The 26,756-nt window shown below is 45.5% G+C and overlaps 1 protein-coding gene across 7 annotated transcripts in view; it reads left to right on the forward strand.

Annotated features, from left to right (window-relative positions):
- The window catches only part of LOC138261375 (retinol dehydrogenase 7-like), a 257,364-nt gene that overhangs the window by 72,520 nt on the left and 158,088 nt on the right, over positions 1-26,756 (forward strand). Inside the window, exon 1 of one of the 7 annotated variants that reach the window (XM_069210260.1) lies at positions 19,858-20,257. The exons of the other annotated variants lie outside the window; for them this stretch is intronic. The gene's annotated coding sequence lies outside the window, so the exon portion shown is untranslated. Of the gene's footprint in view, positions 1-19,857; positions 20,258-26,756 lie in introns of those variants that run through there. 7 annotated transcript variants of the gene reach the window in all.

Below are 26,756 nucleotides of genomic sequence, written 5' to 3' on the forward strand. Positions count from 1 at the left end.
ATAATGACAAGGAATAGATCTCTCCAAAGTCACCACATCAATCCCAGTACTCAGGTCAGTTGCACCACCACAACCTCTACCTTGTTGTGGGAACCCATTTATTCCCTGCATCTCAGGAACTCCCTGCTGATGTATTTATTGCAAAGAACCAGCGTTCCCTACAAAAGGTTAACTCTGAGTTCCTCTCTATGCTGCTTTCATCTGTGCCACTAACAACTTCTCCAACTGATTTTGCTTTTTTTCCAATTCACCATGACAATGTTTCACATAACTCAGAATCTCATTGACTGACTTATTCTGCCAATATCAAATATTGCTGAATCATCATGCTAATCTCAGGTCTCAATCCTGTCACAAACCGGGGCACTAAAGTTCCCCTGTCTTTTGCTTGAAGAGTCTCCATTCCACTGTGCTGCTAAAACACCTGCAATAATCTCTTGTAGTAAGCATGCACTGACTCTTTGAGGTCTTGTGTCGTCCTTTCAATCTTGACCCAATCAATGTCCTTTGCTGGTATCTTTCCCTTTAAAAAGGTTATCACCTGCTGATACTTTTTCATCACCAATGGTGATGGGGCATTGTTATTGGATTCCTCTGAGGCTCTGTTTCTGGCCATTTCACAACTACTTTACATTCTGCCCAAAAGTCACTCAGGACCACAGTGCCAAAGAAGGTATTCAAATCCACCCAAAAAACTTGTGAAATCTTCTCAAACCGCTTAAACTGTGTGTACCATTCTATTGGCTTTTCTCTCAATTTTGGAAAATCATTAGTGAATGACGCAAGATCACTTCTACTCCAATGCACATGGACATGACCTCCACCAGGCACTTACCTCAATGGAAAATTGGAAGCACCCTCTCCATTCTGTAAAGACAGAGATGGCCCTTTATTTGGCTTCTTTTGTTCTTTATTTTTCTTCCACCTGCTTTCCCACTTATCCAACTCAGTCTATTTTTGTATATTACCAGTTAACACTTTGATTGCATTTCTCATGCTACAAATATCACTTTCATAAAAACACACACAATACCTTTTCTGCAATGACTTGTTTGGTTTAAATCTATCTCATGTTCAGGCTAATTCAGACAAATTATTGTGAGCTTGTCCAGACAATTTTGTAACATCCTTAAACATAAACACAAGCTTTTTTTCTTGATAAGTGTCTAATTGGGAAATATGTAGATTTCCGAGTATCACCTCATCCAATTCTAACTTTAATTTGACCACATCCACCACATTTTCCCTCACCGGGATCTGAAATATTTCTCTGTCTAATCCATAACCTTCATTTTCTCTTGGTGACATATTGAAAAATCTAATCAAATCATGTAATGCTTGTGAATTAGTATTGTTCTGTATTCCTTCTCTGGGAAAGCTGTTGATCATACCTTGATGTAAATTCTAAGTTGGAATGTTAGGATTTTGTGATTTTGAAGTGGACTCTCTCACAGGAGTAAGTCCTGTCTGATTCATGTGTGACGCCGATGAGACAATACACTGAGTATTTACCTGTGTCGGCGCTAAAGGAGTTCCTCCCATTCCCAGAACCACAGAAGTACTAGCTGGCATGCCTCCTTCAGTAGGAACTGTCAAGGTATGTGTTGTGGTTCCTGTTGAATCTGGTTTATACAAGGGAACTGCATGACCAGAAGTGGCTGGAACAGCAATTGCATCTAGGTGTTGGGAACTGTGAAGTTAATAGGACACAATTCCCGAACTCCCTCCTGTCTGGTTGTGACTCGTATGTACTGGAGCTGTAGCTATTCCGGAGGTTACACTAGCTACTGCACCACTCACCCCTTCAAGTTGGCCCACATTATATGGAGGTGGACTTGCTGATAACAACACATATAGTATATCATCACTAGAATCACTATCACTATATTCACCTGAACCTTTAGGATTTCCTGTGTCGTAGTTTGACTCTTGCTCTAGGCAAGACTGCTGGTTTAAGGATGATAGTACTTATGTTTGTAAGCGACTATGCTAGTCCTACAACAAGTCGATACAGTCATCCCAACCCTCCCGGCTCACAAGCAGCACCTCGCCAAAAACCCAAACAGTAAAAGATGATTTGTGGCAGCCTTTACGCATGGACTCGAGTGTGGCATCTCAGGGAGTGTCGTGGTTAAACAGAGATTACCCCTTTCTCCCATGAACAACATGTCTCAATCGAACACAGACAATGAAGAAGATGCAGTAAAGTTTCAATAGGTTTTATTTAGCAAAACTGCAAACTGCATTAAGTTGCATGGGCTGCAATGATTAGGATAATAAACAGTGCAAGAAACAGAATGGTAAAGACAAGAGTCATTAATACAAAGACCCCCACTATCTTGCAATATCATGAAAAGACGTGAAGTGTGTAATATGTCCTAATACCCTAGCATGGTGAGCCTAACCTCTAACCTAAAAGAGAGCTAGGTATGTTAAACCTAATCTGCCAAGGCCATGTCCATGAGAAGAGCCCCCAACCCACGTTACCTTAGAATGGGGTCTCTAGCTCAGACTTCGTAGGGACACGAACACTGGGTCAGAGTCAAGGCGACGTGCAGCATCGATAGCAGTGGTGGCATCTGGTCGGAATCCCTCTGACTATCTGTTACAGTGAGGAGTATTTATACATATCAGCTTGGACCCCTGACGTAGGTCTGTTCCTAAACAATAGATAACTAGACATGCTTGGGATGGTAATTTATACAAACAATTACCTCAAAAGAAGATGGAGAGTACGTAATGTGAACACCTACAGTTTGTTTATCTTTGTCGCTTGATATTGACGTGTTAGCGCAAAACTAAAACATGGGCATAACTAAAAAAAAAAGGCAGCCATCTTAAAAGATTTAATTAAATAAATGCGCTAAAACAGAGCAAGCTAAGTAGGGTAAAAGTCACTAGGTGATGGGGGCACAAGTCTGCAAGCCAAAGGCTAAGCTAACTCCTGTATCCCATTAAAAAAAACTAGGATTCACGACACCTGTCCTTTCCTACTTTTCCTCTTCTTCTTCTCTTTCTTTTTCTTGAGTTCCTCACTCATCAATGAAGATAGTCTAGTTCCTTCTACCATATCAATCCTCCATTGCTTCTGTTCTGCATCCTATCTAGCAGCAACACAGCTATGCACTGCCTTTTTGACTCTCCATTGATATGTTTTCCTTTCCCTAACATGAGCTCTCAAGCATTAAGTGCTTCAAAATTTGAAGGTCTAGGAGGTGGCTTCCTTTCGTACAATACCCTTCTCAAATTGTCATTGAATCTTACCATATTGTGGAAACATCAATGCATCTTCCTTCTCCGTGATTTTATGCCATTGACTGAGCTAAATGCAAATGTAAAGCCCTACATTTATAGCCATATCATGACCTGGCATATCTTCGGGTGGTATTCTCACCTCTCTCCTAATCAAATTTCATATAACCTTAAAGAATTTCAATATTCCCAAAATAATGTCAACAATCACAGACAGAATTTCAATTTTCCACATGGAAATAATTTATTTTCATCCACAATTCTTGTTTGATGCTAACAACCAGTAGCAGTGCGGTCCTCTATAAGGTAGTCCACCAATAACAGCGAGGCACCACACCAACCGTCCAATCTCAGCGCCACACACTGTGACATCTGTCTTAATCCTCGCAGCAGCTAAACCCTCCTTTACAATTCTTTGCAAACATTACAAAACAAGCACAATAACAATGCCAAGTAATATTTCAACAACTTTGTCTGCTCAACTAAAGAATCAATAGGATTGATCGGATTCAATCACACAAGAAATGATCCGGAGCAACACTTTCCAGCTTACTTTGACTACCAATCGAGTGAAGCCTCGACCGGCCGGGAATCACCCAGATTAGTGTAGCTGCACCCCTGCGCAAAAGGATCCACCACACCAGTCGCACCCTACTGTCACACCAGATATTTGTCCCTATCTCAATTGTGTAGTCGATGGTGCCCCAATACTAACACCACAAATCTTAGCAGACAATTAGAAAACAGTGTATTCTACATTGATAACTTATTGCTATCCAAGGATCTTAGGCTATGTCGAGCCAGATAACCATGACAACGTCTTGCATTAAGCGCTACCCATCCGCTTGACAACTTAAAACATCACCGCAAAGTCTCAGCAAAACACCGCAAGCTGGACAAAAGCAATTGCAATGCACAACCTTATTGATACTCACTTCTCCGCTGCTAAAACTACATTCCAGTTTCTGAAATACCGCTGGTCCTCCTAGTTGAGACATGGGCTTTGGTATAGGGATAGGACTGGGCAAACCTGGATGGGCTCTCATACAAATACAGTGACTTACTCTGTCTCATTAACAAAACCGTCCTCTGTTACCACTTGCAAGCGCGCATGAAGCGTGTTTTCAATCTCTCACTGAATGCATCTTTTCCGATGATGGAGACAACGAGGAAATCAACAATGTTAAACAATTTAGATTTCTGTGCAGCCCTTTTGGCCACAGAATCGCATCCTAGAACCAGAATTTTAAGTTAAATGATTTTATTCCCAATCAGTAATCAATCCAATATATATGCAGGTCATAAAAATATTTGAAAGGTACAGACTTACAGCTGGCAAGCTGAAATATCCCAATCCGGTTCACTCTCATCAAATTAAGATTCAAAGCAATAACAAACAAATCAATACAGAAAGTGAAAATTAGGAATAGGTGTTCCATAAAGAAACCCCTGCTCTCTCTTCTAAACATGAAATAATTCTAAAGTCATCTTATCAGAACTTTAAATCAAGAATAAGGATGGTTGCAATGGGATCCTAAGGGAATTAGAAAATGCCAGAAAAAGGAATGAGTTTTTAGCATGAAGCTTCACACTTGAAAGAATAACAGGAAGCAGAGAGACCTGTACCTCTCAGAGTCTAAGGGAAGTATATTTTAACTTCAAACAGCAAAAGCATTAATTAAAACAAACAGAATCTTGAACAGGAATGTTATCGGTTCCTTTCCTCGAAGGACTAAAGGGCTTCAGATCCACCATCTGCATTTGCAACACCACCTGAATTTCTCGTCCCACAGATCCCGGGCAGTTACTATGACCTTGGGCATCCTAGGTTCCTGATACACAATGACTAGGAGGCTCCAGCTACTCATTGAATCTTTACATCTCTTGCCAAGATTTAGGGCGTGATTTAAATCTTAGCTGAGAGGTAACTCCATTGCAATGATGACAGATATCCCACCTGCCAAAATCTATATACCATAGAAAACAATGGTATTTAGATTTCGGCAGAAGGGATATCCATCACTGTTGCGGCAGAGTAACCCCTCTTCCGAGGCCTAAATTAGTCCCTAATTCTCTCAGACCTTCCTGTCAGCAAACTAATACTAGGGGCGTAGCTTGGTCAGTAAGACTTGGGGGGGAGCTTCAGATTTTTCCACTCATTTAAAACTAAAATACAATATACCACAAGCAGAGCTCATGAGAGGGGCTTAAGAGGCAGTGAAAATTGAGAGGAATGTTGACTGGGAGGGGTACAAAGAGAGAAATCACAATATTTTGTAAAATAACCAACATTTTTGTAGACTTTGAAAACCGACAGATGGAGAGAGAGAGTATGCGTTTTTGTCTGTGTGTATGTAAAAAGTCCAGGTGAAATCCGACAGACATCTCTGAAAACCTATCTGAAAGTACCTGTACCCAACTAGTTACCAGAAAATACATTCATTAGGTGGGTGTAACACCTCAAACGCCTCCCTCCACCTTGAAGCTACTATTCTGACTAAGCATAAGACAATACACCTCTTCTCTGGCTAACAAAGCCTTGAAACACACCTGCGAAAGAAAAAAGAACACCATTCAAGCAAAACAGATTTTAAAATTAAAGTCTTCAGTCAGGTAAAGTAGACTGACTTTAGCTAAACATTAGATGTGCTTTTCAAATACATAGTTATACATGTACAGGTTAACTTTCAAATAAACCTAAAAATGAAAAAGAGAAAAACGTTACTTCAATAAATGCACCTTAAAGAATAAATGCAAAATGTGAATAATTAATACATATAAGCACTTTATATGAACATTGGTATGCATTTCATAAATCTTCAGTCTTTCAGTAACTACTTTACATTAATTTGTTTAACATCCATCAATGTTAATAATATTAGGGCACACAGTAAAGATAATGTCAAAGATAAATGCATAATTTGCTCAGTGTTTATGTGTAAAGGATGAAGTGTAAATTGTACTACTCCAATCTTCATCCTTATTTCCTTTGTCAACATGAAGCTGGCTTCAGCCAGAATGTCCTCCAAACTCTTGGTTAATATCCATCACCTGCATTTTCTACTGCTTACCTACTTTGCCGGACGTTGCTCCTAGGGTGAGCGATGATCTACTGCATTCCTCTAGACATTCAACCTCTGATATACTAAGTTCTCCACCAATTCTGCCAAGAGTTTTGGTGGGAAAGGAAATACTATTGGATCATCGTGTCTGCTGCCTCATTCTAATGGAAAAGATGATGAGAGACAACTTTTTACTATTGTTTTGTTAGTGGATTTGTCATATACAATTGTATTCCACTCTAAGAACTTAGGACCTCATTTACAAGCACCTGGTGCCACAGCTGCAACATTTTCTTTTAAATCAATGGCAGCTCTAGCAGTGCACTACAGGGCTCCATATTTACAAACTGACGCGCTGGGCCCAGTGCGTCAGTTTGGAAAGCCCTGCCCACATTATACCTGCACCAGGTATAATGTATGGGAGTTCCAACAGAAAACGCCTTGTAGAACTGACACAGTGAAATTCACAACTTTTCACTGGATGACTTCACTGCGTCAAAATGTAACTGTCTGCTCACATCAGGTGTAAAATTAAAGCAGGTTTTTTTTCCAATGGGACTTTCCTCGCATTGCTGGAGTTGTGCCAGTTTAACGATGGAACTCCAGTAATGTGTCACTTTAGCACCAACAGATGCATTAGAATTTCTGATGCATTTGTTAAAACGTGCACCATGGAGCTCTGTATAGTAAAAACAACGCATCCATGGTGTTGTTAGGGGATTTGCGGCAGGCACAAAAACCAAGCACTAATCGGAAGAAGTTTTTCTGTGTCCAATGCAACTATCACAAGAAGCTTGGCTGAATCCCCTGTCCCAGTGACTGAGGCCCTTACTACGAGTGTGGCGGTCTGTAGACCTCCACACGCACTGTAGCAGTCAGACCATTGCCAAAGTGGAGGTCTGACCGCCATATTACAACCGTGACGGAGGTGCTGTGGTCAGACCGCCGGCACTGCCAGGTTGCCGCCGCTCGACAGCTTGGCAGTGCCGGCGGTCTTAATCCGCCAGTGCAGCGCTGCCCTGGGATTACGAGTCCCCTCTTTGCTGATTCCTCCGCCATGCAAAGGCTGATGGATACGGGGTGCCGTGGGCCCCATGGGTGCCGTGGGCCCCATGGGTGCTGCTGCACTTGGCCTGGGCAGTGCATGGGCCCCCATGGACATCCCCACCGCACTTTTCACTTCCTGAATTACAGGCAGTGTAAAGCGTGACTGGTGCTCTCAGACCCGATGCACCACAACATTGCCGCCAGCTCGATTACGAGCCAGTGTCAATGTTGTGGCCTGAAATTCGTAATAGGGCCAGCGTGCGGAAAACCAGAGTGATGGTTTTCCAACCTAAAGAGTTTGGCGGGCGACCTCTGCCGCCTGCCAAACTCTTAATAAGGCCCTGAATGTTGTAGCCTTCTTAAAAAGGTTTAGTAGCTCTACAGGAAATTAAGGCACACTGGTCTTGGTGTATATATGCAGCAACAGTGATTATTAGTTTTTGATGTGCTGCTAAGGAATGTCCAATCTTTAGTCACACAATATGCCTAGACGTGGAAATGTATTCATCATGTATACCCCTTCTAACTTGCTCTTGCTGTCTGCCATGTATAGGAGTTAAATGCAAAGAAGTTACTAAATGAGAGTTTTCCCCAAAAGTTTGTATGCTAGTTCGGAGCATTGCAGGATTAGCGTGAAAAATGGTGACGCTAATACTGTAAAGCCCATAGAGGCCCATTGAAAACAATAGTGTGCCTCCTTTTAATCCCTTAGATTTCTTTGTGCCGTTTTTTTCGCCCCCCGCGAACGGGGAAAAGCCCCCTTTACATACATTATGCCGGGCGCAGGCATAATGTAGTGCAAAGGGTTACAAAGTGGCACAATGCAAGCATTGCGCCGCTTTGTAAACCTGGCACAGCAATTTTTGGCCTTGGGCAACATTAGCGTAAAAAAAATGAGGCAAATGTGGCGCAGGGAGGCGCTAGGCGCTCTTAAATCTGCCCCTAAAACTCTATACCGTTGACCTGTCTTATTCTTTCAGTTGGAGCATTAGATGAACATCATACAAACAGAACAGTTCTACCCTCCAATTCTTGTATAACTAGGTATCTAATGCACTTATACTAACCAGCCTATCCTATTTCCTTTGAACATATGCACAGTAGTTCCTCTTGTCTCAGCGCCACAAAGAGTCTATTGATTACAAACAGGAGTGTACATGGAGTGTATTTGTTGCACTTGGGACTCGTGTGCCACAACTTTCAAGATAGATTGTAAGGAACACAAGTGTTGGCACACTTCTTATTTTTTAGAGAGCAGGACTTTTCATTTACTTTGCAAATGCAATGTTGATGCAATCCATCAAGTACTCCCATATGCAAATGCATAATTTCAGCATAGCAGAACTATGTGATTTCATGGTAACGTTCTTGTCAAAGGTGCTTCTTTTTTGAGCACCTGACCCTCATTATGAGTGTCTGAATATTACTGATTAGGGCAGAATTAGGAATTTCGACCCAACTGGCTTTTTGAGATTGCGGATTCAATGCACCAAGAGATTTCGAAACATAGGCGGTGATTCTAACCGCGGCGGGCGCCATGCGGTTACCGCCAAATGACCGCACCGCGGTCACAAGACCGCGGCGGCCATTCTGGCTTTCCCGCTGTGCTGGCGGGCGACCGCCAAAAGGCCGCCCGCCAGCACAGCGGGAAAGACCCAGCAACGATGAAGCCGGCTCCGAATGGAGCCGGCGGAGTTGCTGGAGTGCGACGGGTGCAGTAGCACCCGTCGCGAATTTCAGTGTCTGCTAGGCAGACACTGAAATTCTTTTTGGGGCCCTCTTACGGGGGCCCCTGCAGTGCCCATGCCATTGGCATGGGCACTGCAGGGGCCCCCAGGGGCCCCGCGGCACCCCCTACCGCCATCCTGTTCCTGGCGGGAGACCCGCCAGGAACAGGATGGCGGTAGGGGGTGTCAGAATCCCCATGGCGGCGGAGCGCGCTCCGCCGCCATGGAGGATTCTCAAGGGCAGCGGAAAGTCGGCGGTACACCGCCGACTTTCCGTTTCTGGCCGCGGCTGAACCGCCGCGGTCAGAATGCCCAGCGGTGCACCGCCAGCCTGTTGGCGGTGCGACCGCGGTCATTCGCCCTGGCGGTTTTTACCGCCAGGGTTAGAATGACCCCCATACTGTGCCAGGTAAATCTGTGTGAAAATCTCTATTTCTATGATAATCTCCCCTTCCATTGGGAACATCTTGTGAGGTTGTGATAACACACCCGCATAGTAACCCACTCCATAGTATTGACATTTCATGACATGATGCTACCAAGGCCATCAGATATACCGGTCATAATTTCCACATGCTTTTTCTTGTAACAGTACCACAATGCCAAAGTTTTCAAAAGGATCACACACACTTGGAGGTGATTCATACTGAATAATATATTAACATTTTTAAAAATTAATTCTGAAGAATATATTAACCTGTTTGATGTTTCTAGTGTCAACACAGCCCCGGACATTGTATAAACTAATTTTGCATGCCTTGAATTCGCAGTACATTTGTGAAAATGGCACTCCTAAGAAGTCCCCTATTGAAATTTGTAATCATCAACACATATATCATATATTCACAGATTTTGAAAAGTCTTTGGCTTTCAGTTTCACCCATGCTACTTCTTCCAGAGGTACCATGGTTTCTACTGCCCACAACCTATCACAGCTAAACCCTGTCTCTTTCTGGCTGTCAGCACGCATCCATGTGTGCCTCCCTAACCAGAAGAGGCTAACGCCTCAGCCACCCCAAACTGAGACTGCAAATGCTTTAGGCCCGCAACTTTTAAAAGGATACAAAGTTCTGAGGACCCCAGTTACACCGTGGCAACAAAAGACAGAACTAATGATCAAGGTGCAGTTACAGGGCAGTTATCTAGGCGTACTACATTAACTCATTTTTAGGGTCAAGCCTGTGAAAGCATGCACTAGCGCATGCATATCGCTTGCAAGACAACATTGTATTTAGACAAGAGCTTTTGGCCAGCCATCCGCGTAGCATTTTTTTGGCTTGCATGGCACTCTTCCTTACAGCCCCATTGTTGGTCACAGCTGGCATATCATAATTTCCGTTCTTGTCCAGGGTGCAGGGACCAAGCATTGATTGATTCAACTTAATCAGTGCCCGTCTGCTGTTCCCGACGTAATTGAGGTACTATTTTGTTCTTTTTTAACTTCTAGTGCCCTGCAAACACAAGCCACGTAACTGGCAAAAAAATGCCCAGCAGGACAAACAAAGTTGCAAAGTTGTATTTTCTACAGTTAACTTTTTGTTTTATTTTTCCAAGCCTTCTTTTTTCACTTTGCATTCATGTTTTGGTTTATTTTTGCTCGTGGGCGCTGTTCTCAAAAGATGACTAGTATCTTGATATAAATATTCCAAAGCAACATTGTTTTTCTTGTATGTAATTTTCAGATTTATGCTTTAACACATAATCATGCAGAACGGCCAAATCCACCCCACTCCAATCCAATCCTCCCCACTCCGATCCAAACCACTCACCCCAGTCCACTCCACTTCACCACACTCCAGTTCTCCCAACCCAACCCACTCCGATCTGCCCCACTCCAATCCAAAACAATCTACCTTACTTCAACCCAAAACCATCTGCCCCACTCCAGTCCAAAACAATCTGTCTCACTCTAATCCAAAATAACCTGCCCCACTCCAGTACAGTGATCCAATACAATGTCCCATTCCAAAACACAACAATCTTTCCCACCCCAATCCAGAACAGTATGGCCCATTCTAACCCAAAACAATCTGCCCCACTCCTGTCCAAAAATATCCACCCCACTCCAACCTGCCCCACTCAAATACAAAGCAATCTGCCCTACTTCAATCCCAAACAATCTGCCCCACTCCAGTCTGCCCCACTCCATTTCAAAACAATCTGCCCCACTCCAATCGAAAACAATCTGCCCCACTCCAAAACAATATGCCCCAGTCTAATCCAAAACAATATGCCCCACTCCAATCCAAAACTATTTGTCCCACTCCAGTCCAAAACAATCTGCCCCACTCCAATCCAAAACACTCTGCCCCACTCCACCATAATAATCTACCCCACTCCAGTTTGCCCCACTCCAATCAAAAACAATCTGCCTCACTCCAATCCAAAACAATCTGCCCAAATCCTGTTGAATGTGCCTAAATCCAGTCCAATGTACCCCACTCCAATCCACCGCAAGCCAACCCACTGCAGTCCAACCCACCCCGCTCTAGTCCAGCCAACCCCAATCCAGTCTAACCCACCCCACTGCAAAACAACCCATCCCACTCGAATTCACCCTATCACACCCAAATACAATCCACCCACCCCCACTGTAATACAATCCACTCAACTTCAATCCACCACATTCAATCCCCCTACTCCATTCCAGTCCACCACACTCCAATCCACTCCACCCCACTCCAATCCACCCCACTCTACTTAAATCCACCCCACTCTGTTCCAGTCCTACCCACTCTACTTCAGTCTACACCACCCTACGCCAATCCCCCCACTCCAATTCACCCCACTCTAACCCATCCCACCCCTGTTCAATCCACACCTCCCCTTTCAGTCCACCCTGCTCCAATCCAGTTGACTCTAATCCACCCCACTCCAATCCAATTCACTTTAACCCACCCACTCCAGTCCAGTCCACCTTAATCCACCCACACCTGTCCAATCCATTTAATCCACCCCATTCCAAACCACCTTAATCCACCTCACCCCAACCTACACCAATCAAATCCACCACACACCAATCCAAACCACTCCACACTAATCAAATCCACCCCAATCCACCCCACTCAGTAAACTCCAGCTGCTCGATCCAATTCAGTTCACCCCACTCCAAAACATCCATTCCATTCCAATCCACCCACCCCAACCCACCCACCCCACTCCAATCCACCCTACCCCACTCTAGTCTACCCACCCCACCCCACTCCAATTTACTCACCTCACCCCAATCCACCTCAGTCCAAACTACTCATCTCAGTCCAAACCAATCCACCCAACCCAACCCACCCCAATTCATTCCACCCCTCAATCCAATCCACCCAACTCCATTCTACTCCACTGAATTCCACTCCACTCAATTTCAATCCACCTCATTCCAGTCCAATCCACCCCCTTCCAGTTCAATCCACTCCACCCTATTCCAGTCTAATCCACCCCACCCCACCCCACTCCAAATCAACCACACTCAGGTCCAGTTCACCTCAGTCGAGTCCAATTCACCCCAGTTCAATTCACCCGAGTCCAATCCACTCCACCTCAGTGCAATCCACCCACCTCAGTGCAACCCACCCCACACCAATCTACCCCTCCCCACCTCAATCCAACCTGAACCACCCCACCCTACTCCAACCCACCCCAACCGAACCAACCCCACTCCAATCCACCCTACCCCAATTCAATCAACTCCACTGCAACCCACCCCAATCCAAACCACCCCAAACCCACCCATTCCACTCTAGTCCAATCCACCTCACTTTACCCCATTGCAGTCCTCCCACCCCAGTTCAGTCCACCCCATTCCACCCCACCCCACTCCAATGCACCCACTCCACTTCAGTACACTCCAGCGCAATCCACCCCATTCCAGTCCACTCCAATCCACCCTACCCCAATCCAATCCATTCACCCGCTCCAATCCACCTCACCCCATTTCAATACACCCCACTCCAATCGACCCCACTCCATTCAGTGAACCCAACTCTGCTCCATTCAATCCATCCCACTCTACTCCAATCCACCCCACTACCTCAATCCACATTAACCCACTTCACCCTATTCCACCCCACACCCAACACTCTCTGCCACTGAACCAGTGAACTCTACTCTCCGTCACTCAACTCTACGACTCTCTGCTCCTGCTACTCCACTCTACGACACTCCACGCCACTAAGTTTTAGCCATGCTAAACAGCAGCCACCATGACGTACCACATGGTAAAACACATTGCCAAAGCCAACAGCTCTTGTATAGGAGAGACCTACTAGCTTTGATAATGCATGTTTGCAGATCACTTGATGGTGTAGTTTTGTGGCTCCGTATAGCATAGGCTTAGTTACTATTACCATATTCATTACTACTACTTCGCAACATGCTGAACAGCTGAACTAGCCACGCCAATGTTCAACACTGTCACAACAATTAAAGGAAATCAAACATATTGGACTCTCATCTTGACTGTTTTTATGATGCAAAGTCTGTGAAAATGAAATTGTTCTTATTCGTGTTTTTATTAACTAGAGATAGAGCGAGAGAGGGACTGTCTTTTTGTTTCTAAAACAGACAACATTGGTTAGGTGTTTGAAAGGTGACCTAGGTCATACTAAGTTTCAACAGTTATTATGTTCTGGCTTAAAAGCGCAGAAGTCGCCAGACAATTATATGAGCATCACTAGAGAGGGGCTTTGGCTCTGCCCGGGTGTTGGTAGCCAGAAGTATATGTTTTGATTGGGCAGAAGTTGTGTGCTTTCACAATAAAAAAGTGCTTGCCCTCCACATAGCTGTGATCGTTTTGTTTATTTATCCAGCTGCACGAGCCTGAATATGCACTCACAACATTGTAATACTATTTAAGTGTCTTACATAATTGGTTAATCTGTTGTGTTTTTCTCTGGCAGCAGCACAGGTTGGAGGAGGGCAGTCATTAGCCTAAAGGGATATTTAGGTCTGGCTTGACAGTGCAACTTTCTTCTTACCTTTTATTCTTTAGTTCTTTGCTTCCAAACAAATACATAGCAATTGCCATGCTATTAACCGGTTTGCTGCACTTTACCATACACCATTCCTTTAATGCCAGACCTATTGACATTGCCAATGCTTATATATAAATGTTACTTCCTCACATAGGCATACTGCTGTCAGTGCTTTCTGCGGACCCAAAGTAGGAGCTGTTAAGGTACAATTTAACAAACAAGAATTGTTAATTCAATTTTGAAAAAATATCTTGTGGAAGAGAGGAAACAGCACCACTACTACCTTTTTGTGTGTAAAAGGCCGCTATATTGGAGACAGGTGCACTCACAAAACAAATACCCTGGGGTCCAGCCTCCCAAAACTACATGCCTCACTATACATAAGTTCACCAAAACAAAAGGCTCCCCCCTACCTACCCTACCCTCCCCCCTCCCTTCCCCTTAAACTTGCAGGTTGTTAAACCAGTCATCCTTTTTAACGTCTATTACCGTAGTAGTCAGTTGCTGCCATCTAACTATAGAAACTGAAAGTCTCCACCCCTTATCGCTAATTTGTTATCTTTGTTTCCTGGCTGCTGTCCACCCCGTTCCAATCAGAAAGTGTCCTGGCCTAATTCTTGTCCATCCGATATCTTTGTCACGTGAACAGTCTCTGTCTCCGCCACCAGAAAAAGTGGGTGGGAAGGGAACCCCTTACCCACCCCTTTTTCTACCCCCCCATCTATCCGTGCGTGACCTCCCTGTCCCAGTCTGTCTCTACACAGTCAAAATACCTTAACATTGCTTAAACAGTTCTTTCAATACCTTCTTAAGCTGGAGCAGGTACAATTCCATGCCAATGAAGGACAGGTGCACGCCATCGCTCCTGAAAAACTCCTTATCCTCATACCGAAGATCCTTATGATCCAAATACGTCAAGCCGTTCTCTTTGCAATACACATGCATTTCTTTATAAATTTTTCGCTGAGACTTCTCAATTGCCCCAGGTTTTTGGGCCCCTCTCCAAAACTGCAGAGGAACAAAAGCTGTCCATATAATATGGCACCCGTACCATTGCTGCAGAATCTCCTGTAAATCCCTCTTCATGTGCCTCATGATATCTAGACCCGTTCTCCTCACTAAATCATTCTCACCCAAATGTATGAGTAAGACACCTGGGAAAAAACCCTGTTCCCCGCACTCGCTGCAAAGTCTCCAACAATTCTGTCCAGCCCATACCCCCTTTACCTTCCCAAACGAATGTGGTACCTGTCCCTGTCCAAACCTAAGTTGTCCCCAATAGCTGTCCTTCACGCTTGTCTCCAGGCCCACTTGACAAATGATGTCCTACAACCCAAATGTAGTAGATACACCGCACCGATGGTCCGGGCACCGAACCTGCAGCAAAAGAAAAAACAACTACCATCACGATGCATAGTGCTCCTGTCTCACATATTTCTTATATGCATTAGATTTCCATCTTCCCAACGCTAGCATTTCCTCCGTCTTCCATCCTCGAGTGCCTGCCTCAGTCACCATGCCTATCCGAAAAGAATGATTCCCAAATTGCGCAGCATCCTGCCAAATGACTTTCAAAGCTGCTCTCAAAATTGCCAGCAACTGACAAGCGGTGACTGGCCTACCATCTGAATGACAAAAAACACTGCCACGCCCTGCCTGTACCTCGGCTTTTAGCCTCGAACCCAGCTGAACTGGACATATCTCTGACAACGGATAAGCCGCCAAAAACCCATTGCCTGCCTTTTCCCCTCTGATCCGTCTTCGATTTCCGTAAGTAAAGCCCACTGGGCCCCCTGAACCACCTTGGACCCCAAAAGCTCAGATACTCTGAATGCCCCAAAAAACATCCAAGACATAAGGGTGCGAAATAACAGGCCTTCCCCCCGATCAAAGCACACCACCCTTGAGGCATGCAAAACCCCATTCAAAAGCATCAACGTAATAGGCTGCCTCACCCCGCCCACCTTGTTATCTTCCCTGGCCCATCCTTCTAGTATTCGCTGACCCAATTCCCCGCCGACGGAGCGTATCCCCACCACAGCTTACCCATGAATGCAACACCAGCCAACTTCCCTGCTATGGATACCCTTGACAGACGTCTTTCCACCAAATCCATAATAAATTTTACCACGTTGTCCACTCTGTCCTAGTCCGAGGGTCGTCTCCGAGCCCCAGACCGTAAAAAGTTGCACCACGCCCTGACATACGCTTGTCCAGTAGATGGTGCTAAGGAATTCACCACCAACCACAGCATCCTCTGTCTCCTATTGTCCACAACACCTCCGGCATCCTCGTCCTGCACAGGGCCTCATCCGCAACCAACCCATGGAACCTCTCCCACTGCGAACGAGATAAGGCATCCGCAATGTCATTTTGTACCCCCCGGCACATGTCGCCCTCAAAAGTAGATGTCACAACGCAAGCACTCTTGCACAAACACGCGCAGCAGCTGTGAAACTAGTACTTCCCTGGCAGACTGCTGGTTCATCACCTGAACAACCGCCAAATTATCCACTCTAAACAACACTCGCTGGTGCATCAAAAGGTGCCCCATACCCGGACCACTACCACTAAAGGAAATAACTCCAGGAAAGCAATGCTGCGACCTCCAGAGCACCACGCCTCTGGCCATTCCTCCGCACAATATCTCCCTCGCCAATACAAACCAAAACCCGACGCCCCGGACGCATCAGAAAATATGGACATCCCATTTGCACCAATTCGCACATGATGGTGTGGCAAGTTGCGCCCTGACAAGGCAAGTCCCAGCCTCCTACAAAAAACCCAACCCACCCACCCTAACTACTCTGCAGGCGAAATTGAGATGTCCTAAAAGAACTTGGATTTCCGTGACTGTCACCTTCTTCTTACTAATCATCGCCTGAACCCTCTCAATCATGTTTGTCTGTTTATCTAAGGGCAAACAGGCCACCATGGCCACTGAATCCAGCTCAATACCTAAAAAGGCCAAGGCCGCGCAGGGCCCGACTGTTTTCTCAGGGGCCAGGGGCACACCCAGGTCCCCCATTATATCCTTAAATTATCCCAGCAGCGAAGTGCAGCAAGGAGAGTCCGTGGGCCCTGCAAAAAAGAAATCATCCAAGGAATGAATCACTGATTTATGCCCTGTCACTGTCTCAAATATCCACTGCAAAAATGTGCTAAAGCACTCAAAAAGGGAGCAAGAAATCGAACATCCCATGGGAAGCGCCTTGTCCCCACATACCACTGACCCTGGAATTGAATTCCTAACAATTCAAAATCCTGGGGGTGGACCAGCAGTAACCGGAACGCAGATTTTATATCAGATTTTGCCATTAATGCCCCAGGGCCCAACGCCTCCACCATTGTCATAGCCACATCAACTGACGCATAGGACACCTTGGTCAACTCCTCAGAAATGAAGTCGTTAATAGAGGAACCCTCTGGCCAGGATAGATGGTGGATAAGCCTATATTGTCCCGGTTCTTTTTTGGGGACCACACCAATAGGAGACACAATAAGGTTTGGTAAAGGCCGATCTGCAAAAGGACCCTCCATCCGCCCTTCAGCCACCTCCTTCTCCAATTTGAGCCGCACAAGCTCCTCCTTACCCTGGACCGACCGCAAGTTTTCGGCCCAGTGCCGCTGTCGAGGCCCAGTATAGCCGAGCCTTAAAACCATAAAGAAAACCTTGGTGTAGTAAACGTCCTGCCTGCCCGTTCCCGTATCGTTGTAACCAAGATTGCAGCCGGTCAAGCCTAACTGGAGTAGTAGCTTTTCCCTAGAGTACCCTGACTCCCTAGAGATCAGGTCGTTCCTGAAACCCCTTGTGCACTACCTCCTGACCCTGAGGCTGAGGTTCCTGAGCTGCCTGTCCCGGAGCAGTTAATGAGGGCATTTGGAACACCCGTGCTTGAATTTATAATATTCACGAGTGCAGAGTCCCTTGTTGTAATCCCAACAAGTTCCAGATTTTTGCGTCCCATTTCCGGATGCTCCTGTCCCTCCTCTTGCCCTGTGCTTGTCCCACCCAGGGTGGGGTGCTCCCGAAAGGGCCTGTATGTGATAGGCAAACCACTCGCCGTAAAAAAGTTTTTGCCAAATTTAGACGGTCCCATTGTGTGCTGCCATAAATCTGCATCAATTGCCCCCGATTGAACCTCCGTGTCCGCCACCATCTGTGCCCGAAACTCCTCGTCGTATTGTTCCTAAGCGTAACCACCATAATTCAGGTATGCCTTCCGAATAACATCCATGTACTTTAGGAGGGCTACAGACCGTTCAGGAAAGCGCTCGCAATAAACGCTTGCATAAATCAAAAACGCGGCTGTCCAGTTCTCAATGTTTACGGGCACCTTGGGGCGTTTTGCCAGTTCATATTCCTCTTCTTTTGAACCCTCTTTTGACCGGACCTCCCGATGCAGCAATTTTAACATTTCCACATAATCCCCTTTCCATATCTTTTCTTTAGTCGCCAACATCAACTGCGCTCCCAGTGGCTTCGCAGTACCCATATAAGGTAGGCGCTTCGATTTTCCTTCCGCCTTCTCCTCCCCAGCTGCCTTATCTGACTTACCTGGTTTCTCCCCTACCTCACTTACCGCCTCTGTCCCCACACCAATGCCCTGGACGTAAACCCCCTTTTTGGAGGTGCTCCCCCGACACACCCGCCTTCACCTCAGTCGCCACCGACACCATGTTTGGGTGCAACTTTCCCCCACATTTACCTTTTTGCAATGACAGTGGCCGTTCCTGCGCCTTCCGTCTTGCCGCTTCACCCGGTCCTGATAAGGTGTTCGCCACCTGAAAAGACTGACAAACAGCGTTAGACACCCCCCCTGTTACTCCACCAAACTCCTTCCTCCTCCTCCTCCCGCAATTCCCCTTCCTCCACGCTGTCGTCATCAAAATCTAACACCTCATTACCAACACTCACGTCACAGTCACTTAGTACGTCACCAGATACCACCTTTGCCTTTTTGATCCCCTCTGACGTCCCCACTGGCTGAGGCAGCGGCCGCCTGGAGGCCACCCGGGACCCCCCCCCCCCCCCCACCTTCCTGCCGTTCCGTCTGGCCAGGCTGCCGAATGGCCGGATGACCACCACCGGAGGGCGCAAACCCCTGTCCGGCGTGCCGCCCGTCTACACCAACCTTGGCCAGACTCGTCTCCTGCTCCTGAACTCGCGTCGCAGCTATCCAGCCGGCCGCGCAAGGCCCAGCCTTCTCTTCGTCCCAGGGTTCTAGGGCTGCCGCAAACCCTCCTGAGTCACCTCTGTCCAAAAATTGTGGATCCTGCCAAAAGGTGCCCGGTGTGCTGGTGAGTGGAGACCCGAAAAATAAACCTCCCTCCTGACCCTGTGCCTCCCCCTCAAACTCCTCCCTGGAATCCCCCTCACCCCCTAGTACCCTGTTATCACGAGGGGAGTCCCATGTAACTGCTGCGCGCGGCCCTTTTTCATACGTGCGGTGAGGGGGAAGGACCTTCAGTGTTATGCCATCCTCCTCTACCTCCAGTGGCTCCTCCTCGTCCTCACTCCACTCTAACAATGGGGGTCCCCTCTGCCCCCCTCCCAGCTGCCGCAACATACCCTCCTCGCCATCCAACCCTCCCACACCCCCAGAGGTGGATGCTATATTGTCCCACTAACTAATTCCTCCCTGTCGGTCCCGTGCGCCAAAGTTCCCTCCTTGCCTGTCAAAACACCTAAGCCCTGCATGCCCTACTAATGCTTCAAAACGGCCTGCCGCCCAGCAGGAACCACCTGTTTCCTTGCCTGGGTGCCTCCCTGTCCCCTACCTCCTTTTCTCAGTCCTTGCTGTGCCCCCCAGTCCCTCCCCCCTCCCGCCCTTGCCAGAGGCTGCCTCCAATGAATCCGAGCTGGCCCAAGCCCTTCCTCCACTCCCCCTCCCCTGCCCTGCCGCCCGACCGGGCCGCCGCGCCAGCTGGCTGCTCGGGCGCGCTAGTCCCCCGCCCCCCAGGAAGGCCCAGACACCCCCCATGCTTTTCCCTCCCTCGCGGGCCCACACTCACCTGCCAAGCCGCAAGCCGCGTCCCACGTGGAGGCGAGCAGGTGGCAACAGCCGCCGCTACACTGCTTGCCGCTCTGCGTGCCGGCCGGGCGCGCCCCGCCACACCTTCAGCCAGCAAGTCTAAGCGCCCAGCCTTCCGAAGAAGCCTGAGCGGCTGCGAGACCCCGACATCCATGCCGCCAATGCAGGTAAGCTCGGAGCGTTGCCGCTTCAGCGAGCATCCGTGGAAAAAGATATGCGCAGTAAATAACAGATTTATGTGTTACGCGCTTTCACAACGCAATTCGGAATTCCCTGAATAACTCATTTTTTTTTTTTTTTTACTTACGGAATGCTAAATCACCTGCGCCTACTCGCCCAAAAACGCACGCCCATGGAAAAACGGCCACAACAGCCACCGTGTTGCCACCGAAAATGGTGACCCAGACAAAATGGCCCCTATTTAAATACCAGCTACCCGAACCAAAAAAACACCCAAAAACCACCCAAAACGGCACACGTGGGCTATTCCACCTTCCACAATATTCCCGGGGGGGAGACCTCGTGTCCTCGGCTTCCCCCCCAGGGCCCACTTAAAAAGGTTAAGCTCCTCGCACACCCTCATACCATGATTTAGTGGCGATTGTGCGCTGTCCTTAGTAGAGTTTGTACTGCATCCCATAATACGATAACCACACCTCAGTGGTTCTCATGCACAACATGAAAACACTTCCCACAGAAAATCAAATTAAAGACAGCATCCTTCCAACCACACAGCCTATATGGTGTAGCATGCTCCCCATGTAGGCAAGTCCCTCAATGCCCCACATAGGGGCAGTAAACACTATATAAATATTACAATACAGTCTTGGGGTGAGCATGCAGTGACGATCAAAGAGTGCATGATAAGTCTTCCTATCAGGGTGAGTGTGATGTGGGGGTGTACACATGCTGGTGTTAGACTATGAGTCCTTTCGTAGCGGCAGACCCTGCGGTATATCAGAATCACAGGGTTTGTGACAAAAAGGGCTTTGTAAAATGTAATAAAGTGCTGGTATGATTCAAGAAAGTCTATCTATCCCATTTGTAAAAGGGACTTTGTGATCCTTGCAAATCACCAATAAAAAGGAATCGCCCACTTGTATTTGAGATTTGTAAAGATATGTATCAGGGGTTTGTTGTTGCAGTTGCTTTGATCAGCTACTGATTACTGAATCCTCTTTGGAAATCGTGTCCCAATGGCCTTGGCTGAAGGTGGGGGTAACAGGTGGAGGTATAGAAAAACACCACCTGCTTCCCCAGTAGGTTCACAAATGAAAAACAGAAAAAGCAACACCCAGGCCTTTAATGGAGCTTGGCAGCTTTTAAAAACATATTTCCCAATTGAAATTGCAAACGGAGGGACAGAACTTTTCTGTCTGTTTCAGTCCTCCATCTTTGCATTCACAGCGGGTCATAAGTTTCATTATTCCTAATTACTATTCATATTCAGGTCTTTTTGTGAACTTCTCTGAAGGAACAATTTGCTATGCTACCCATTCGTACATAGGAAGGATTGTAAATTGTAATCCTATTTAAAATGACATCGCATTCTGGGTATGCAAACCTAGTGACAGTTGCCATATACTAAAGAGAGCTGAGTCACCACCATGGTGATCTCTGTCAAAAAAGACCATTGGGCCTAGTGTTTTTACCAGTATTCTTGCCAGCAGAGGCTTGTGATTCCCACACTTCTAAGTGAGGTGCGGGAACCGCAAATCTGACAGTTGGGTCAGCCACCATTTGTTGGCAAATTCTTTGCATCCCCTAACCTCTAAATAACCTTCATAGGGCCTGATTCTAACTTTGGAGGACGGTGTTAAACCGTCCCAAAAGTGGCGGATATACCACCTACCGTATTACGAGTTCCATAGGATATAATGGACTCGTAATACGGTAGGTGGTATATCCGCCACTTTTGGGACGGTTTAACACCGTCCTCCAAAGTTAGAATCAGGCCCATAGTCTTTTGTTTTGAATCTGTTAATTGAACAGTTTAAAAATGGTGCAACACGAAGGAGATATGTACCATTTCAATATATCATAGTTCGATGTTGTATTAATTAACAATACTCCAGCTTTTGAATATAAACCAGTTAATCAAACTGTCACAGTATCTAACACATTAGCTCACCCTTAGGGTGCATAAAAACCAGAATCATGTACTCCCTCTATGTTTAGATAGCAGAAAAAACACCCTGAACACATTATTTGGATAGATAACTGAAGACCCTATGTGGTAATGATCACATCTATGCGTAATTGGAGACTTCGTACATGGTTCGACTCATATCCTGCAAATACCTGCCCTCTAACATGGAATCAGCTACGTTAATGCAGCTGCTCGCTCCTATAGTTGGACGTATGCTCAGATTCAAACTCTCCATTCCATCAGCACTAGTAATTAGTAGCCCCATAAGTCAGACAATGGAATGAATAGGATTTACCCCCTTTCCCTCCCTGCTAAATAATTGTTTAGCCACTACACACCACAACAGCAATTCAACAGTTCTACTACAGACTGTCAACTGTTCGTGACACCTTTATGTCATCAAATCCACATCAACCAATAAACCCTTTAGAAAATGTGGCTGTTTGGCACCTGAGGTAACATCTCTAAATTGAAAAAGGATGATTCTGGAAAGAATCTTGAAAAACTCTAATAGCAACAAAGACAAACTGGCACTCAGCATTTCAGAATCTACAAGATCACTTCATCACACTACTCTCAAGTCCTCTCAGGGATTAATGAACTGAATTTCGAAAGCCTGGAGTCACAAATGACCCACTCTAAGGAGCTTTACAACTTCTAGATGATCACTTCATTACAAGAGCAAAATATCTGGATCTATACCTCGTGAAGAAAAAGAACAGCCTAACTCCTTCATCCACACATCCTCTAATTCCCAACCAGGTCAGACAATATTTCTCTTCAAACTTCTAGCCCTTGAAGACTTCACCAACACAATTAAAGTCTTTCATTTATCTGGATCAACAATTGCCACATGTCTAGCTCATGTATTTAAGGACATCCTCATCAACTCTCTACTGCCAGTCTAGACAGATGAATTGTGAATTACTCCCTGGCAACCAGAGCAGTTCATAGTTAACTGAAAACTGCTACACATGAAGCCTGTTCTACAAACTGTGGCCTAAAACCTATTCTAAAAAATTAGGACTTTAATCCTTCATCCTTTCTAACTAACACTATCTAATGGCCTCTTTTACTAAAACTCATTTAAAGATCTGTTTTTAATAGGTGTTGAGATTCATTTATCAGAATAATTACTCTTGAAATACCAAAATGGATTATGTTTTGGCCGTGATACAGAAGCTGCACTAATAGCTGCACAAGATGATATTGCAACTAATATTGACTCAAATGGAGTAGCAGTACTCCTCATTCCAGATCTCTCATTGGCCTTTGATACTGTTCAACCTCTTTCTTTGATAACTTATTGTTTTTCAAATCAAGCTTCTGCACAAGGTTGATTCTCAAACACTCTTTATCACTTGGTCAAGAATATGTAGAAAAATGTATCCGCTCATCAAATAATGATTGTTTTATTTCTATTCAATTCATTCACAGTTCACTGGTGAATTATCAATTGCACACATGCACTATTATATTAACTCAATGCATTTTACAACATTGTAGGCCCTTTATATGGTTTATATTCAAAGGCAAACATCTGTAAAAATACATTAACTTCTCATTAGGATTTTTTTGCATAGTAATTCTCAATATCTGTATATTAGATGTTGTTAGTAGCTTACTGACATGCTTGTTACCAATACTTTATTTTACTTCAGCCCACTGCATCAATGTCTTGCCTTTATCCAAAATCAACCATTTACAAAGCATTTTTCGCCAAACAAGACTTTTTTCAAAACTCGTACCTTAGCTCAGAATAGCAATCACTTGTAATATGTTCATTTTTTTCAAACTCCTACCAGTAGTCTCTGGAAGTACAGTACTTTCTTGAAGAATCACTAAACCCAAGAGTTGCAGGATATCTAAAAGTGCAGTTTTCAAGGCCAGAAGTTTGACTTATTGCAACCGTTCATCTGACCAACTTTTGCGTGTTTGATATAACGCCTTGAGTGGCTAAGGGTATGCCTAGACGTGAGTCCCGTGGTCACTGTGCCACTGGCACCAAGCAGCACCTGATTGAAGAGCCACAATCAGTGCAAAACCGGTCTTGAGTTGCTTGAGATGTGGTTCACTGAGAACTGGCCTGGCAGTTCTGGCTGGACTGTTTCTATCAGAGTAGGTTCAAGACTGGTTTACATATGGCTGGGCCCAAACTGAGGTAGCATGATGGCTGCAGATGAAAGCATGTGGTGTTTTTCCTGAACATGGCATCAACAAAGGCTTTGCAATGCTACAATCCCCAATTTCCCAGCTTGCAGGAACAGGTATGTTGGCAATTTACTGGGACATACCCCATTTTTACTATTTTTTGTGCTTTTGGCCTCCTTCCAGTTAGTGATAGAAATGGGTGTGAAACCAATGCAGGATCCCAGACAGCTAAACATTTGTGAAAAGTAGACAAAATTCTGAACAGCAATGGGTCATTTGTGTAGACCCTACAAGGTTTTCCTACAGAAAATAACAGCTGAAAAAAAAAAACAATTGAAATTCAGGTGAAAAAACAGCCATTTCTCTCCACGTTTTACTCTGTAACTTTTTCCTGCAATGTCACATTTGCAAAAGCAATACCCTGTTATGCCTGCTGGAATCCTCTGGTTGCGGGATATATAGGGCTTTTAGATTCATCAAGAACCCTAGGTACCCAGAGCCAGTAAATTAGCTTCACCTTTCAGTGGGTTTTTATTGCATACCGGGTATACAGCAATTCATTTGGTGAAATATAAAGAGTGAAAAATTGGTATCAAGGAAACTTTTGAATTTACAAAATGGGCACAGGATAAGGTGTTGAAAAGCAGTGGGTATTTGCGCATCTCGGAATTTGGGGGTCCCCATACTAGCATGTGAGTTACAGGGCATTTCTCAAATACACTTCTTTATTACACAGTGTCTTACATTTGAAGGAGAAAATGTAGAGAAAGACAATGGGCAGTAACACTTGTTCTTCTATTCTGTGTTCCCCATGTCTCCTGATAAAAATGGTACCTCACTTGTGTGGGTAAGCCTAGTGCCCGCAACAGGAAATGCCCCAAAAAGCAACATGGACACATCACATTTTTACATTGAAATCCGGCGTGTTTTTTTTAAAGTGCCTAGCTGTGGATTTTGGCCTCTAGCTCATTTTTGAAAAGTAGACACATAGGGGAATTCAGAATGGGGTGACTTGTGGGGCTCTCACCAGGTTCTGTTAGCCAGAATCCTTTGCAAAACTCAAAATTTGACAAAAAGACACTTTTTCCTCACATTTCGGTGATGGAAAGTTCCGGAATCTCACGGGAGCCACAAACTTCCTTCCTCCCAGCATTCCCCCAAGTCTCCCGATATAAATGGTACCTCACTTGTGTGGGTAGGCTAGTGCCCGTGACAGGAATGGATCACACAAGGGTCAATGGTAGTCCTTGCATGAGTGCTACTGTTAACCCTGGAGTGATCCACTCCTGACGCAGGCACTAGGCACAGGCAAGTGTGGTTGTGTTTTTATCAGCACAGGTGGAGAAACATTGGGTTGTAGGAATTTTGTGGATCCCTGCACATTCCTGTAGTTTCTGTGATGAAAAAGCAAGGAACAATAGTGTTTTTAATCAACGTTTCACTTTTGCTGGGTATTCTGGGTAAGAAAACTTTGTGAAATCCGATCACGTCACACTTCCGTGGACTGCCACTGTAAATGTCTGGGTTTGGTAGGTTTCCCTATATGGCCGCCGAGCCCAGGACCAAATACTCAGGTGACTGTCTTACAAAACGAGGCTGTTTTGTGGTAGGTTATTTTTGTGTCTCCACAATCCGTTTTGGATAATTCCCTGTTGTGGTCACTTGCCCACTCACTAAAGTGAGGCAGTTTTTCTCTGGAGACTTAGTGGAACGCCGGGTGGTAGAAAATTTGTGGCTGCCTGCCGATTCCAGGACTTCCGCTCACTGAAATGCAACGCAAAAGTGTTTTTTAAGCAAATTGTGTGATTTCAAGGGGATTCTGGGTGAAGGAAAACTGGAGAGAGCCACTCAAGTCGTGCACCCTTGGACTCCCCTGGTACTAGTATGTTAAAGTTAATCCACCAGTCACACTGGTTGGTTTTAGCACCTCCAGAAATTATGGTTTCAAAGCATGAATACTTGTCAAAGTATCTGAATATTGAAACCAAGTCTTCTGAAAGTGGGCCATAAAGCCACATCCAGGCACCAACCTCATTATGGTCCATTCACACTCCATTCACGCACAACGAACAACCCTTTCATACCGCTGGCCACAGGCCCAATCCAACCAATCACTGCACTCAAATTAACTTACCCCTGCCAGACAAGGACCCATCACATTCATACGCCTAAGCACGGAATAAGTTTGACTACATTTTACCACCTGTCAAGTAACCGCCTCCTTCTTCCTGAACATTACCGAAGGCATGCGTAACAAACCTTTACTAATGACTCCCATGACAGCCACCCGAGGCTCAGGAAGACATGTTTTTTTATGCGCCTTTAGCGCTCTCACTGGGCTAAATCCAACTCCTTCCAGTTTGTGG

This window comes from Pleurodeles waltl, chromosome 10 (assembly GCF_031143425.1).
Source record: "Pleurodeles waltl isolate 20211129_DDA chromosome 10, aPleWal1.hap1.20221129, whole genome shotgun sequence".
NCBI classification, from domain to species: Eukaryota; Metazoa; Chordata; class Amphibia; order Caudata; family Salamandridae; genus Pleurodeles; species Pleurodeles waltl.